We start from the raw sequence: 12023 nt of genomic DNA, 5'->3' as shown, positions 1-12023 counted from the left end.
GACTGCGCTTTCCTCCCATCCCTTGGCACATAACATTCAGAAGCTAACACCTCAGTGTGAAAAGCAAACCGAGACGTTGGCACACGCGCAACAGAGCTCCGGTGTTTCAAATCGGGACTGCGAGCAGGAGTCAACAGTGTACGCTGACCACACACACACACACACACACACACACACACACACACACACACACACACACACACGCACACACGCACACACACGCACACACACACACACACACACACACACACACACACACACATCGACTCTTTCCCAGCTCTTACGCAATAGGCGTGAAAGTGTAAGCTGGCAGCCACAATAGCAGGTGTATTTACTTTGGTGTGGTGGTGAACAAAAGCGCCGACAGGTACACGGGGGCGCTATGACATCCCATTTCCGGCGATGAGCTCAAAGGAAAATGTCCGTCAATAGGACACCGCTGTCATGAAATGTATGTTAACCAGATGATGTGCAAATCGTTGTCCACTGTAGTGCCAGGGTGTTTATCATTTTCACTCAAATTGAAGGACCCATACAATATTGAGTAAATCGATGAAAAGGTTTCTTCAGCCGTCATCTGTACTTCTTTGAAGGTGTCGGACGTTTCGCTTCTTATCCAAGATGCTTCAGTTTGCTGAAGAAGCATCTTCAAAGAAGTACAGATGACGGTTGAAGAAACCTTTTCATCGATGGACCACTCCTGTACGACTGAGAGCTAACAGAGACAAATATTGAGGAAAGATGACGGTCGAGCAGAAGAAGGAGAATATCGAAAAACACCAACAAGGTGTGTGTTTGTGTGACTTAGCGTCCCAGTACAAGTATGCTAAGTCGACCATTGCTACGTGAGGCTAAGGGTGTTTCTGTGTTGTCTAAGCAACAGTCAGCAATAGAAGAGGTTGAGAAACTTCTGTTGATTTGGATTAACGGAAAGCAGCTAGCAGGGGACAGTGTGAGTGAGGGTAATATCGCCGAGATAGCACGGCAACTTCACTCAGATATCATCAAGAGGCAACTACATCAACGACCATCACAAAGGTCAATAAAACGACTTTATTATACTGTACAGTTTATTTCTTTGATTACAATACAATAGCACATTTATTATACACAAAATAAGGTATATTTTGTGTAGTTTTAAGGCTTATTTTGTAGAAAATTATGTTTTATGGGGACCTGGGAACGGATTATTCTGATTTTTAATTGTTTCTTATGGGAAATAAATGTATGGCAGAACGTTTCGCCTTACACACTTTCTGGGAATCAATTAAGTTCGTAAATGGAGGTATCACTAATTCATTAAATGTTAAATGTATGAAAATTAAACCTTGGCATACGCACTACTTTTCGGGATACACACGGAGCGCCGCCCCACCATGGCTGGCGGAGTAATTTTCGGCGGAAGAACACCAAACCACACGACCGAACAGCACCACAGCTGGCCTACCTGTCCACAACCCCTTCTCTGAGTGGACACGTCATTCGTCTTCAAGGAGTTATCACGGATACTTTTGCTGTTATGGGGCCGAAAAAGACCCCAACATTCAATTCAGCGTAAGAAACCTTAAACTCTCTTCTTTCAATGAGAAAAAAATAGTTAATTCCTAAGTTATATGGGTCTGAAGTTATCTGACCTTGAAATGGGGGCAGCTGTACAATACAATACATACATATTGATTGATATAGCGCTTTATCAACAGCGGAAGCTGGGACAAAGCGCTAATATGGACAAAAGGGAAATGCTGCCTCCTTGTGAAAGGGAAAACATTGCCAGAGGTCTGCCCAGCGCTTTATCGGCACCCCCACGCAAGAAAAACCAAAACCCGAAAAAATTTGGCAATGGCGCACCACGTCATATTTTAATTTCCTGAATAATTTCGGGAATGGCAGCGAATACGTTTTTTTTGATGGGGGGGGAGGAGGGGGGTGTTTTTCAGAGGACCACAACAATGTGAAAGTTCTCAGTAGAAGAGTAGAGTGAATATCAGTTCGGGAAAAAAAGTGGCGTTGAAGATACGATTAAATATTTTGCCACCGGCGCATTTTAGTAACTTTTTTTCAGTAAGAAAGAAGGATGTGAGAGAGAGCAAGACAGGCAGCAGATCTGTGGTGTGAGAGAGACAGAGAGAAAAAAAAATCTTCAAAGGACAACCGACGCCTCGGACAAGTTGTGTCCATAATCACTTCAATCATTAAATCACTAAAATCACTTCAAATGACTTCTACTGAGCGTATTTTACAAAGATTCCACCGCATGTAGCTGTATTTTACATTTTAAGACTTGCGCTGAATATTCAGGAAGTCTTGTTTTTGAGTTGGTGACGATTCCTGACGTCATGTCACGGAGGGAACGCCCCTGACCGAGAAAGAGACACACAATGCATTTTGCAGTACTTTGTTTGGACTGAAAACTCAGTGTTGATGTCGAAATTAGAAGGAAAACACATAAATAATGTGATGGTGAATTGCACCAGGACAACTATGTGATATTCGCTGACACAAATTCCCAGCAGACAAATCAGCCCATTTCCAACGGAGCTTTGGCACCATCTTCTGCATTTTCTGGGACGCTACACATCATTCCTGACGCCTGACCCGGAAGCACTTCTTTAATCGATTGCATAGATATCGATTTATCGATTTATGCTTTCTTCTTCAGAACTATTTGAATAGTATTCATAACTGGATGAGTAACAACAAAGCCTCTTCTCCGAATCTGAAGCCATTGTTTTGATTCTCGAGCAAATGAAAATGCCCAATTCGCAGCTCAATTTTTTTGCCGTTTTAGCACACTTTAAGTCATTTTTATTGATGTTTTGCACTTGACTAAAAATAACAGCCTGCATGTTTTGGGTATTTTAGATGCTATAAAACGTTTTTCTGATGTCAGTTAGGAAACAAAAAAATGGTGTCGGTTGTCCTTCAAACTAGCTTTCTCCAAAATAGTCTCTTTTCTCCTGCCTACCCTTTGAAGTAAAAGCGGCAACTTCCCTCAGCATGAAATGAGAACGTTCTCTAAACAATCTGTTCTGTGTGTGTGGTCTTGGCTTTGCTGTGGACATGAGCCTGCGGAAGACTGCTGCTTTCCTCTACTCATTTTTAATTTTTAAAAAATATTTTCATGATTAAATCGAGGGCGGCAGGGCCATTTGTTGCTTACTCATCTTAACACGCCGAGGTTAGCAATGAGCGATTGTTCGACCAACGCGGCAGCTTAGAACATGAACCTTCTTGCCATCTAATGGTCAAACTGTAGTATGACAAGGCTGATTGTAGCGGTTTGAGTTGCAAAAGGCAGCGGCATCTGAGCGATATGTGGGTGATCTTTACAAGGTCAGACGGCGTTCATGTGGATGTTGTTTGGCCTGTTGATAAGCAGGACACGCAGCTGAGATGTAAGCGCCTGCTCGGTCTCGTTTGGTTGTTTCCAAAGTCGCTGAGATTTACGTGCTGGAAGCACGTAAAACACGTGAATAGACTTCACGCATTATAGTAGTAAAGTAAATTCAATGGGTACACATATACAATTTTTCTTTTCAGCTTTAGCACTTAAAAATGGAAGCCGACGTGAGATTGTTCGGACCACATATCAGAATCAGAAAACCTTTATTCGTCCCACAATAGGGACATTTGCAGTCCACAGCAGCAATTTGAAATGGGATGGGGTTGGGGGGGGTAAAAGGATAGAAAACAAGATATTCTAAGCATAGCAAAATAAAAATTTCAAAATTTCAACTGTATACTGTAAATGTGCAAAACCGTTTCATTAAAAAAATGTACATAGTGCAAGTATCAAGAAAGGCATATTGATATATGTAGCTGTATCGCATCAGCCCATATTTACAGTACATGTGTCAACTGTCCAGTTTTTTTTCACGTGTGATTATTGAGAATTGCGAAGCCTGACAGCAGTCGGTAGGAACAAGCGGCGGTACCTCTCCTTCTTGCAGCGTGGGTGTAACAGTCTCTGGCTGAAGGAGCTACCCAGTGCTGTCAGGGTGGGCAGGAGGGGGTGAGAGGGGCTGGCACTCAAAGAAAGTGGGTGTGGAAAACTAGTCTGTTAGACCGTGTGGTTTGGTGTTCATCTGCTGAAAACTAGTCCGCCAGCCAGCTGTGTGGTTTGGTTCGTCCGCCAAAAACTAGTTTGTATGCCAAGATTATATTCTCGCGAATTCAATGTTCGTAAGGTGAAAGGTTTGTGAGCTAAAGCGTTCGTAAGCCGAGGTATCACTGTACTGTATATTCTTTTCTTGATACATTGCCCTTTGCGATCTTAGCTCATTCACTGCCAGACCCGAACGTACAGTAAAGTCTCGTTATATCGATATTCTCGGGAGTCGCAAAAAATATCGATATAACCGGACTATCGATATATCCGATCCTGCGGCATGTAAATTTTCTCCTTGCGTTCATAGAAATAGTATCGTAATAAGCAGTACTATCGATATAACCGATATCGATATGACGAGACTCAGTCAAAGTCATCTTTATTGTCAAATATGCTAATATGCATGACATACAGCACAGATGAAATTAATGACCTCTCGGAACCAGCGTGCAAGGCACTTATATGGCTAAAAAACACATACAATTGACAACAGACAATACATGTAATTTCTGAATGTAAAGTGAGGTAGTGTCGGATGTAAAGTGAGGTAGTGACGTATGTAAAGTGAGGTAGTGACGTATGTAAAGTGAGGTAATGTTTTCCAATTTGGTCGAGTTTTGGTTTTTCTTGCTGGGGTGCCGATACAGCGCCGATCAGACCGCTGGCAATGTTTTTTCCCCTCCCACGATGGGGCAACATTTGCCTTTTGTCCATGTTAGCGCTTTGTTACAGTTTTCAGCTGTTGTTAAAGCGCAATATGTATGTACTGCATTGTATTTTCGACAGCCACCCCCATTTCAAACTCATTTCACTCCTGATGCATAAAATTTGAGAATTACCTCTTTTTTTCAGATGAAAGAAGAGTCTAAGGTTTCTTACGCTTCATCAAATGTTGATGTAGTCCTAAAACTCAATATTTTGTGCGTCCTGAAATTCAAGTGACAATGACAAAAACCCTGCCTCTGGAGTGGTCACATTTTGGCAAATTGTCTGTCAGTGAAGGAGTTAAACTAAAAAATAGTCAAATGCCAATGTAGTGTTTTGGGAAAAAACAACAATCTTATCAACTTTTATCATCCGTAAAGCTGACTTGCGCTTTTTTATTTTTGCCCTTATTTCAGCATGCATCTCCAAAACAACAAGCAAATGTAAATACTCTTGAATACATATTATACAAAAAGAAAAAAAGAGGTTCGAAGTTTCCCATCCCTTGTTGTTTTCCAGCGCATTCCTGAAATGACGGATGTGTGTATTTTAAGGTGGACGTTTATGCTAGCCGGTGATTTGGGGCCACTGCGGTTGGCATTGCTGTAACGTGTCGCTCTGGGGAACATTGTCGGGGACTCATGTCGTTCCTCCGCGGATCGTCTGGGAGCCCGCACTATAATTTAATTACCGTCTTTATTCCCACTGGCAGAAATGCCTTTTAACTACTGCGATGACACCCCCACGTATGCTTTTTGAGTTTTCTTTTTCTGTTTGCACTCATGTGCAATCACAAAGTGAGATATATATATATATATATATATATATCATCTCTCATCTCATTATCCGTACCGCTTATTCCTCATTAGGGTCGCGGGGGTTGCTGGAGCCTATCTCAGCTGTCTTCGGGCACGAGGTGGGGGACACCCTGAATTGGTTGCCAGCCAATCGCAGATATATATATATATATATATATATATATATATATATATATATATATATATAAATCAGCGTCTCACCCACCATGGGTGGTGTCTGTCCCCCATTTTAGCTCGGGTCCTCTACCAGAGGCCAGGAAGCTTGAGGGTTCTGCGCAGTATCCGTGCTGTTCCCAGCACTGCGCTTTTCTGGACCGAGATATTCGATGTTGTTCCCGGGATCTGTTGCAACCACTCGTCGAGTTTGGGGGTCACTACCCCGAGTGCTCCGACCACCACAGGCACGACTGTCACCTTTACCTTCCAGGCTATCTCCAGCTCCTCTCTGAGCCCTTGGTATTTCTCGATTTTCTCATGTTCCTTCTTTATGATGTTTCCATCACTCGGGACCGCTACATCCACGACAACGGCTTTCTTTTCCCCTTTATCTATGACCACGATATCCGGTTGGTTGGCCATTACCATCTTGTCGGTCTGTATCTGGAAGTCCCACAGGATCTTTGCTCGGTCATTCTCCACCACCTTTGGAGGTGTTTCCCATTTTGACCTTGGGGTTTCCAGTCCATACTCCGCACATATGTTTCAGTAGACTATGCCAGCCACCTGGTTATGGCGCTCCATGTAGGCTTTCCCTGCCAGCATCTTACACCCTGCAGTTATGTGTTGGATTGTCTCAGGTGCCTCTTTGCACAACCTACACCTTGGGTCTTGTCTGGTGTGGTATATCCCTGCCTCTATGGCTCTGGTGTTCAGGGCCTGCTCTTGGGCAGCCAGGATGAGTGCCTCTGTGCTGTCCTTTAGGCCAACCTTCTCTAGCCACTGATAGCACTTATTGAGATCAGCCACTTCTGCTATGGTTCGGTGGTACATCCCGTGTAGGGGCTTTTCCTCCCATGATTGTCCCTCTTCCATCACCTCATCCTCTGTTCCCCATTGTCTGAGACATTCTCTGAGTGCATCATCCGTTGGAGCCTTCTCTTTGATGTATTCATGGAGCTTGGATGTTTCATCCTGGACAATGGCTCTCACACTCACTAGTCCCCGGCCTCCTTCCTTACGGCTTGTGTACAGTCTCAGGGTGCTGGACTTGGGATGGAACCCTCCGTGCATGGTGAGGAGTTTTCGGGTCTTAACATCCGTGATCTGAATCTCTTCCTTTGGCCACCTTATTATTCCTGCAGGGTATCTGATCACTGGCAGCGCATAGCTGTTTATTGCCCGGGTCTTGTTCTTGCCATTGAGCTGGCTTCTGAGGACTTGCCTCACTCGCTGGAGGTATTTGGTCGTCGCCGCTTTCCTTGTTGCTAGTTCGAGGTTGCCATTGGCCTGTGGTATACCGAGGTACTTGTAGCTGTCTTCAATGTCTGCTATTGTTCCTTCAGAGAGTGAGACCTCTTCAGTGTGGACTACCTTGCCCCTCTTAGTCACCATCCGACTACATTTCTCCAGCCCGAATGACATTCCGATGTCACTGCTGTAGATCCTGGTTGTGTGGATCAGGGAGTCTATGTCCCTTTCGCTCTTAGCATACAGCTTTATGTCATCCATGTAGAGGAGGTGACTGATCGTAGCTCCATTTCTGAGGCGGTATCCATAGCCTGTCTTGGCGATTATCTGGCTGAGGGGGTTCAGTCCTATGCAGAACAGCAGTGGGGAGAGTGCATCACCTTGATATATGCCACATTTGATGGACACTTGCGTTAGTGGCTTGCCATTGGCTTCAAGTGTGGTTTTCCACATCCTCATCGAGTTTGCAACGATGGCTCTCAGGGTCCTGTTGGCCTTATACAACTCCAAGCATTCAGTGATCCATGTGTGTGGCATCGAGTCATATGCTTTCTTGTAAACAATCCAGGCTGTGCACAGGTTGGTATGTCGGGACCTGCAGTCTTGTGCGACTGTTCTGTCAACAAGCAGCTGATGTTTGGCACCTCTAGTATCTCTACTAATGCCTTTCTGTGCTTTGCTCATGTATTGATCCATGTGTCCACTTATCTTAGCCGCAATGATGCCTGACATGAGCTTCCATGTTGTGGAGAGACAGGTTATTGGCCGATAGTTAGGAGGAACTGCACCCTTTGAGGAATCCTTCATGATCAGGATTGTTCGCCCTTCGGTTAGCCATCCTGGGTGAGTCCCATCCATCAGCAACTGGTTCATTTGTGCTGCTAGGCGCTCGTGGAGAGCTGTGAGTTTCTTTAGCCAGTAGGTGTGGACCATATCCGGGCCTGGTGCCGTCCAGTTTTTCATACCTGAGACTCTTCCTTGTATATCTGCCGCTGTGATGGTAACTGGGTTCTGTTCAGGGAGGTTGCTGTGCTCCTCTTTCAGAGTCACCAGCCATTGTGCACTGCTGTTATGTGCGACCTCCTTCTCCCATATGCCTTTCCAGTATCTTTCAGTTTCCAGCCTTGGAGGGTCTGCTCTGCTGTTAGAACCCTGCCACTGAGCGTACACTTTCGCAGGTTGTGTTGCGAACAGCCTGTTTATTCCCCTGGCCTCATTTTCTTTCGTGTACCTCTTTAGGCGACTGGACAAGGCCTGGAGCCTTTGTTTGGCAGTTTCGAGTGCTTCAGGGATGGTTATCTGCATGTACCTCTTGGGTATTGGCCTTTTATTCACACCTCTCTGGATCTCTGTCAATTGACTCACATCTTTCCGTGTCGCCTTGATCTTGGCCTCCAACCGTCTTTTCCATGGTGGGTAATGAATCTCGTGGCTCTCATGGTTGCTCTTCTAGCCGAGCATCTCTAGGATCACTGATGCTGAGGTGTATATCAGCTCATTGGTTTCCGTGATCGTTCCGGTCGGGATCGTCCTCAGTGCTGCATTCACAGTTTCCATGAGACTTTCAGGTGGTATTTCACATAGCCGTTGTAATCGGTTTCTTAGTTGCCCAGTTTTCATTCTTGCCATGATCTTATCTCTCAGGTCAGTTGCTGCCTCGCTCAGCATTCCATTCATTGGGGCTGGCTTCCCAATCTCATCATTCATTGGGGCTTTCCTCCCAATCTCTGGTTGAACCTCTTCCTCTGATGTGGCACCCTGGGGCCCTTCACCTCGGAATTTGTGTTGTACCTCATCAATCTCAAGCTGTGATAGCAATTGCCGTTTGTGGATATTGGAACACTGAGCTACTAGTTGTTTCGTGGTCAATCGTGACTGTGGGTTTCCATTCAGCCCCCATTCTCCGCATGTAGCCCCCATTCTCCGCATGTAACCCCTCTGACTAGGGTTGCTTGAGTAGTAGCATTCCAACAGGTCCATGTTATCGCATCTCGTCCATCTCCGCTTTGTTCCAGTAGCCCATTTTTCATCAGGGTGCTCTGGTTCCCCAGCACCTGACGCAGACCTTGTTTGGCCGAGCGACGTCTGAGCTGGCATGTCATTCCATTTATTGTCTCTCATCATTTTTATGAGGTAGGCATTAGCGTGAAGGGTCTTGCCCAAGGACCCACACTGGATGATGTTTTTGTGCTCATTTTCTCTGCACGGATACTGCGCAGAACCCTCAAGCTTCATATATATATATATATATATATATATATATATATATATATATATATATATATATATATATATATATATATATATATTTTTTTTTTTTTTTTTTCCGACTCCCGAGAATATCGATATAACACCCGAGTAACATACCGGGTTCCGTTCCGACAAAACCGTCGCAAGTCAAACGGCCGTAAATTGAAGGATTCAAAATGGCTGACGCGAGGATCACGTGATCATATCAAATGACGACATGCAAATACAAGTTGACAGCGTCCCGTTTTCATACCCGCTGTCCTGAAGAAGGAAGTGTGGAAGCGGGGAGGCGTGGCCCCGCCCCCAGCTTGACAATATCGTTTATTTGCCGGAGCACCATTGCACAAAATGACGATAAAAAATAACTGTTTCGTAACAAACGCGTACGACAATTTTCTCCAGCATGACAGCACAGCAATTGGGGGTAGGGGGCAGGTGTCCACCGACGCCGAGGCGGAGCGGGTGGGATCGCTTTGACGCAAACGCCGCGTCGGGCTCACGGCGCCGCCTCTTTGAGACAGGTAACCTCTTCTGGCTTCTCCGTTGGAGAGCCATTTTTGGACAGCTCGCATGCGTGGGAATGCGTACGGATTTGGGTCAACAGAAAGCGTGTGCACCGACATAATAATAAAGATTCATAATACGAAATATAAAATGATTAAAATGACACCAAAAGTTATACGATTTATGAATGATGTCATGATGCCAAAAGAAATGTTAAATAATTTTGTGTTTTCTGGATTTTGGATGGGAGAAAGGTACACATTTCTCCCCATTCAAAACAGTAGAGTTGGGCGACCACTAATTGACTCTGAGAAGGTGATTGCAACCACCTTGGAATGGCCAATTGCCGCTGGGATCTGATTGGCCAGAAGGACAGCCTGGAGAGCAGTGTTACCTGTGGTCTGCCAAAAAATGACATCTGTTGCGACTTCAAATAAACAAAACTCACAATAAACTTCCTGCATCTGGCTGAGTGAACTTTTATTATCTTTCCACCTGCTTGCTGTCTCGCCGCATGACAATTGGTGGCAGTGGTGGGATCGTTTCACTCTGCATGAAGAAGGTGGGATCGTTACGCCTTGCTGAAGTGGAAAAGATAAGAGGAAGCCAAGATGAAGAAGGTGGGACCAGTAAGAAGTCGTGTAGCACGGGCCAACCAAACTGGACTGAAGAGTTCTGAAGGGGATCAAGGAAACCAGAAGCTTGAGTTGCCCCAAGAAGATGCCGTTCTTCATTTCCATGAGGCGTCTGACAGTTGCCAAGCCAAGAATGGAACTGAGCAGAGTGAGATGGAACCAGTGGTGAAGCCTAAGACTCAGACAGTGAGTACAAGCAGAGCTCAACTTGATGAGGAATTGGTGAAAGAAATCAGAAATTTCATGCAATATTCTCAACATAGAGAGGGGATGTTGATTGAACAGATCAACCAATTAAGAGATCAGATGCACCACAACAAGCAAGAATGGACATTTGATAGTCGATCGAGTCAACATTATCCTCCTTTAAAACCACAGCCCCAAAACGCTGACCCTCGAACATCCAGGCCAACAAACCTTCCTCCCGCACAAGAAACTCCCATGTTGGGTTACCTAACATGCGCAACCTCCACAGTGTCCTTGTCCAAGACAAGCTGCAATTCTCATGGTTTCTGAACCCAGAATTCCAGAAAGAAACGGAAGATGCAGAACGTCAGAAGCTGGAAGAGGATCTCCAGCGACAATAACAGCAAGAATTTTTCAGGGAGAGATTGGCACCCTGGACAGAAGGCATTAATATTGTTGCATACGAGACCAAGTAAGCTACTGGCAAAGTGGCAGGGCCCATACGCTGTGACTAGGAGAATAGGACCTGTCACATATGACATTCTCTGCCCTGACAACAAATGTTATTGCTGATTATTTGACAAGAATGTCTGAACTCTGAGGGGAGGGTGTGAATGATGTCATGATGCTAAAAGAAATTTTAAATAATTTTGTGTTTCATGGATTTTGGATGGGAGAAAGGTGCACATTTCTCCCCATCCAAAACAGTAGAGTTGGGCGACCACTAATTGACTCTGAGAAGGGGATTGCAACCACCTGGGAATGGCCAATTGCCGCTGGGATCTGATTGGCCAGAAGCTCAGGTGAAGCACCTTTAAAACCAGACTGAGCCAGTCACTTCGAGGAGGAAGAAGAGGGAGTAAGGACAGCCTGGAGAGCAGTGTTACTTGTGGTCTGCCAAAAACCGACATCTGTTGCGACTTCAAATCAAGAAAACTCACAATACCCTTCCTGCATCTGCTACCTCGCTATCTACCTACCTCGCTATCTATATCCATCTGAATTAAATAAATAGACCTTTATCAAGGAAGCGGCAATTATACTTAAAAATCTAAAATATACGGTTGGCAAAGCCTGGGACAAGGGTCACTTGTGCACACGACTGCTACATAAATGTGTGCAAAGCTTTATGAAACTCCTCAGATCACTTCAATGAAACATGGTAAAAAGGTTAGTGGGGGGGACTGGACTGGAACAAAATGAAATGAAATCAGGTCGTATATTTAAAAAAAACAAGACGTCAATTACACATCAAATTAGCGTCGGAATGTAGAGTCGGTGAGAAAATCATTTGCATATTGATTTCTCCATCCATCAGCATCCCTCGAGCGCCAAATGACGGGAGGGCAGCGTTTGCCTTGGGGCCACTCCCCAGCGTGGCATATGCGATTGGTTCATCGCCGAGCACAT

The 12023-nt window shown here is 44.9% G+C and overlaps 1 protein-coding gene across 3 annotated transcripts in view; it reads left to right on the top strand.

Moving 5' to 3' along the window:
- Positions 1 to 12023, top strand: part of bcar3 (BCAR3 adaptor protein, NSP family member) — a 76260-nt gene that overhangs the window by 37477 nt on the left and 26760 nt on the right. The window lies entirely within an intron of this gene.

Source organism: Hippocampus bargibanti, linkage group LG07 (assembly GCF_051943395.1).
Source record: "Hippocampus bargibanti isolate YZ-2025 linkage group LG07, ASM5194339v1, whole genome shotgun sequence".
Lineage (NCBI taxonomy): Eukaryota > Metazoa > Chordata > Actinopteri > Syngnathiformes > Syngnathidae > Hippocampus > Hippocampus bargibanti.
Note: the sequence above shows the minus strand (reverse complement) of the source record. Positions and strands in the feature narration are given on the sequence as shown.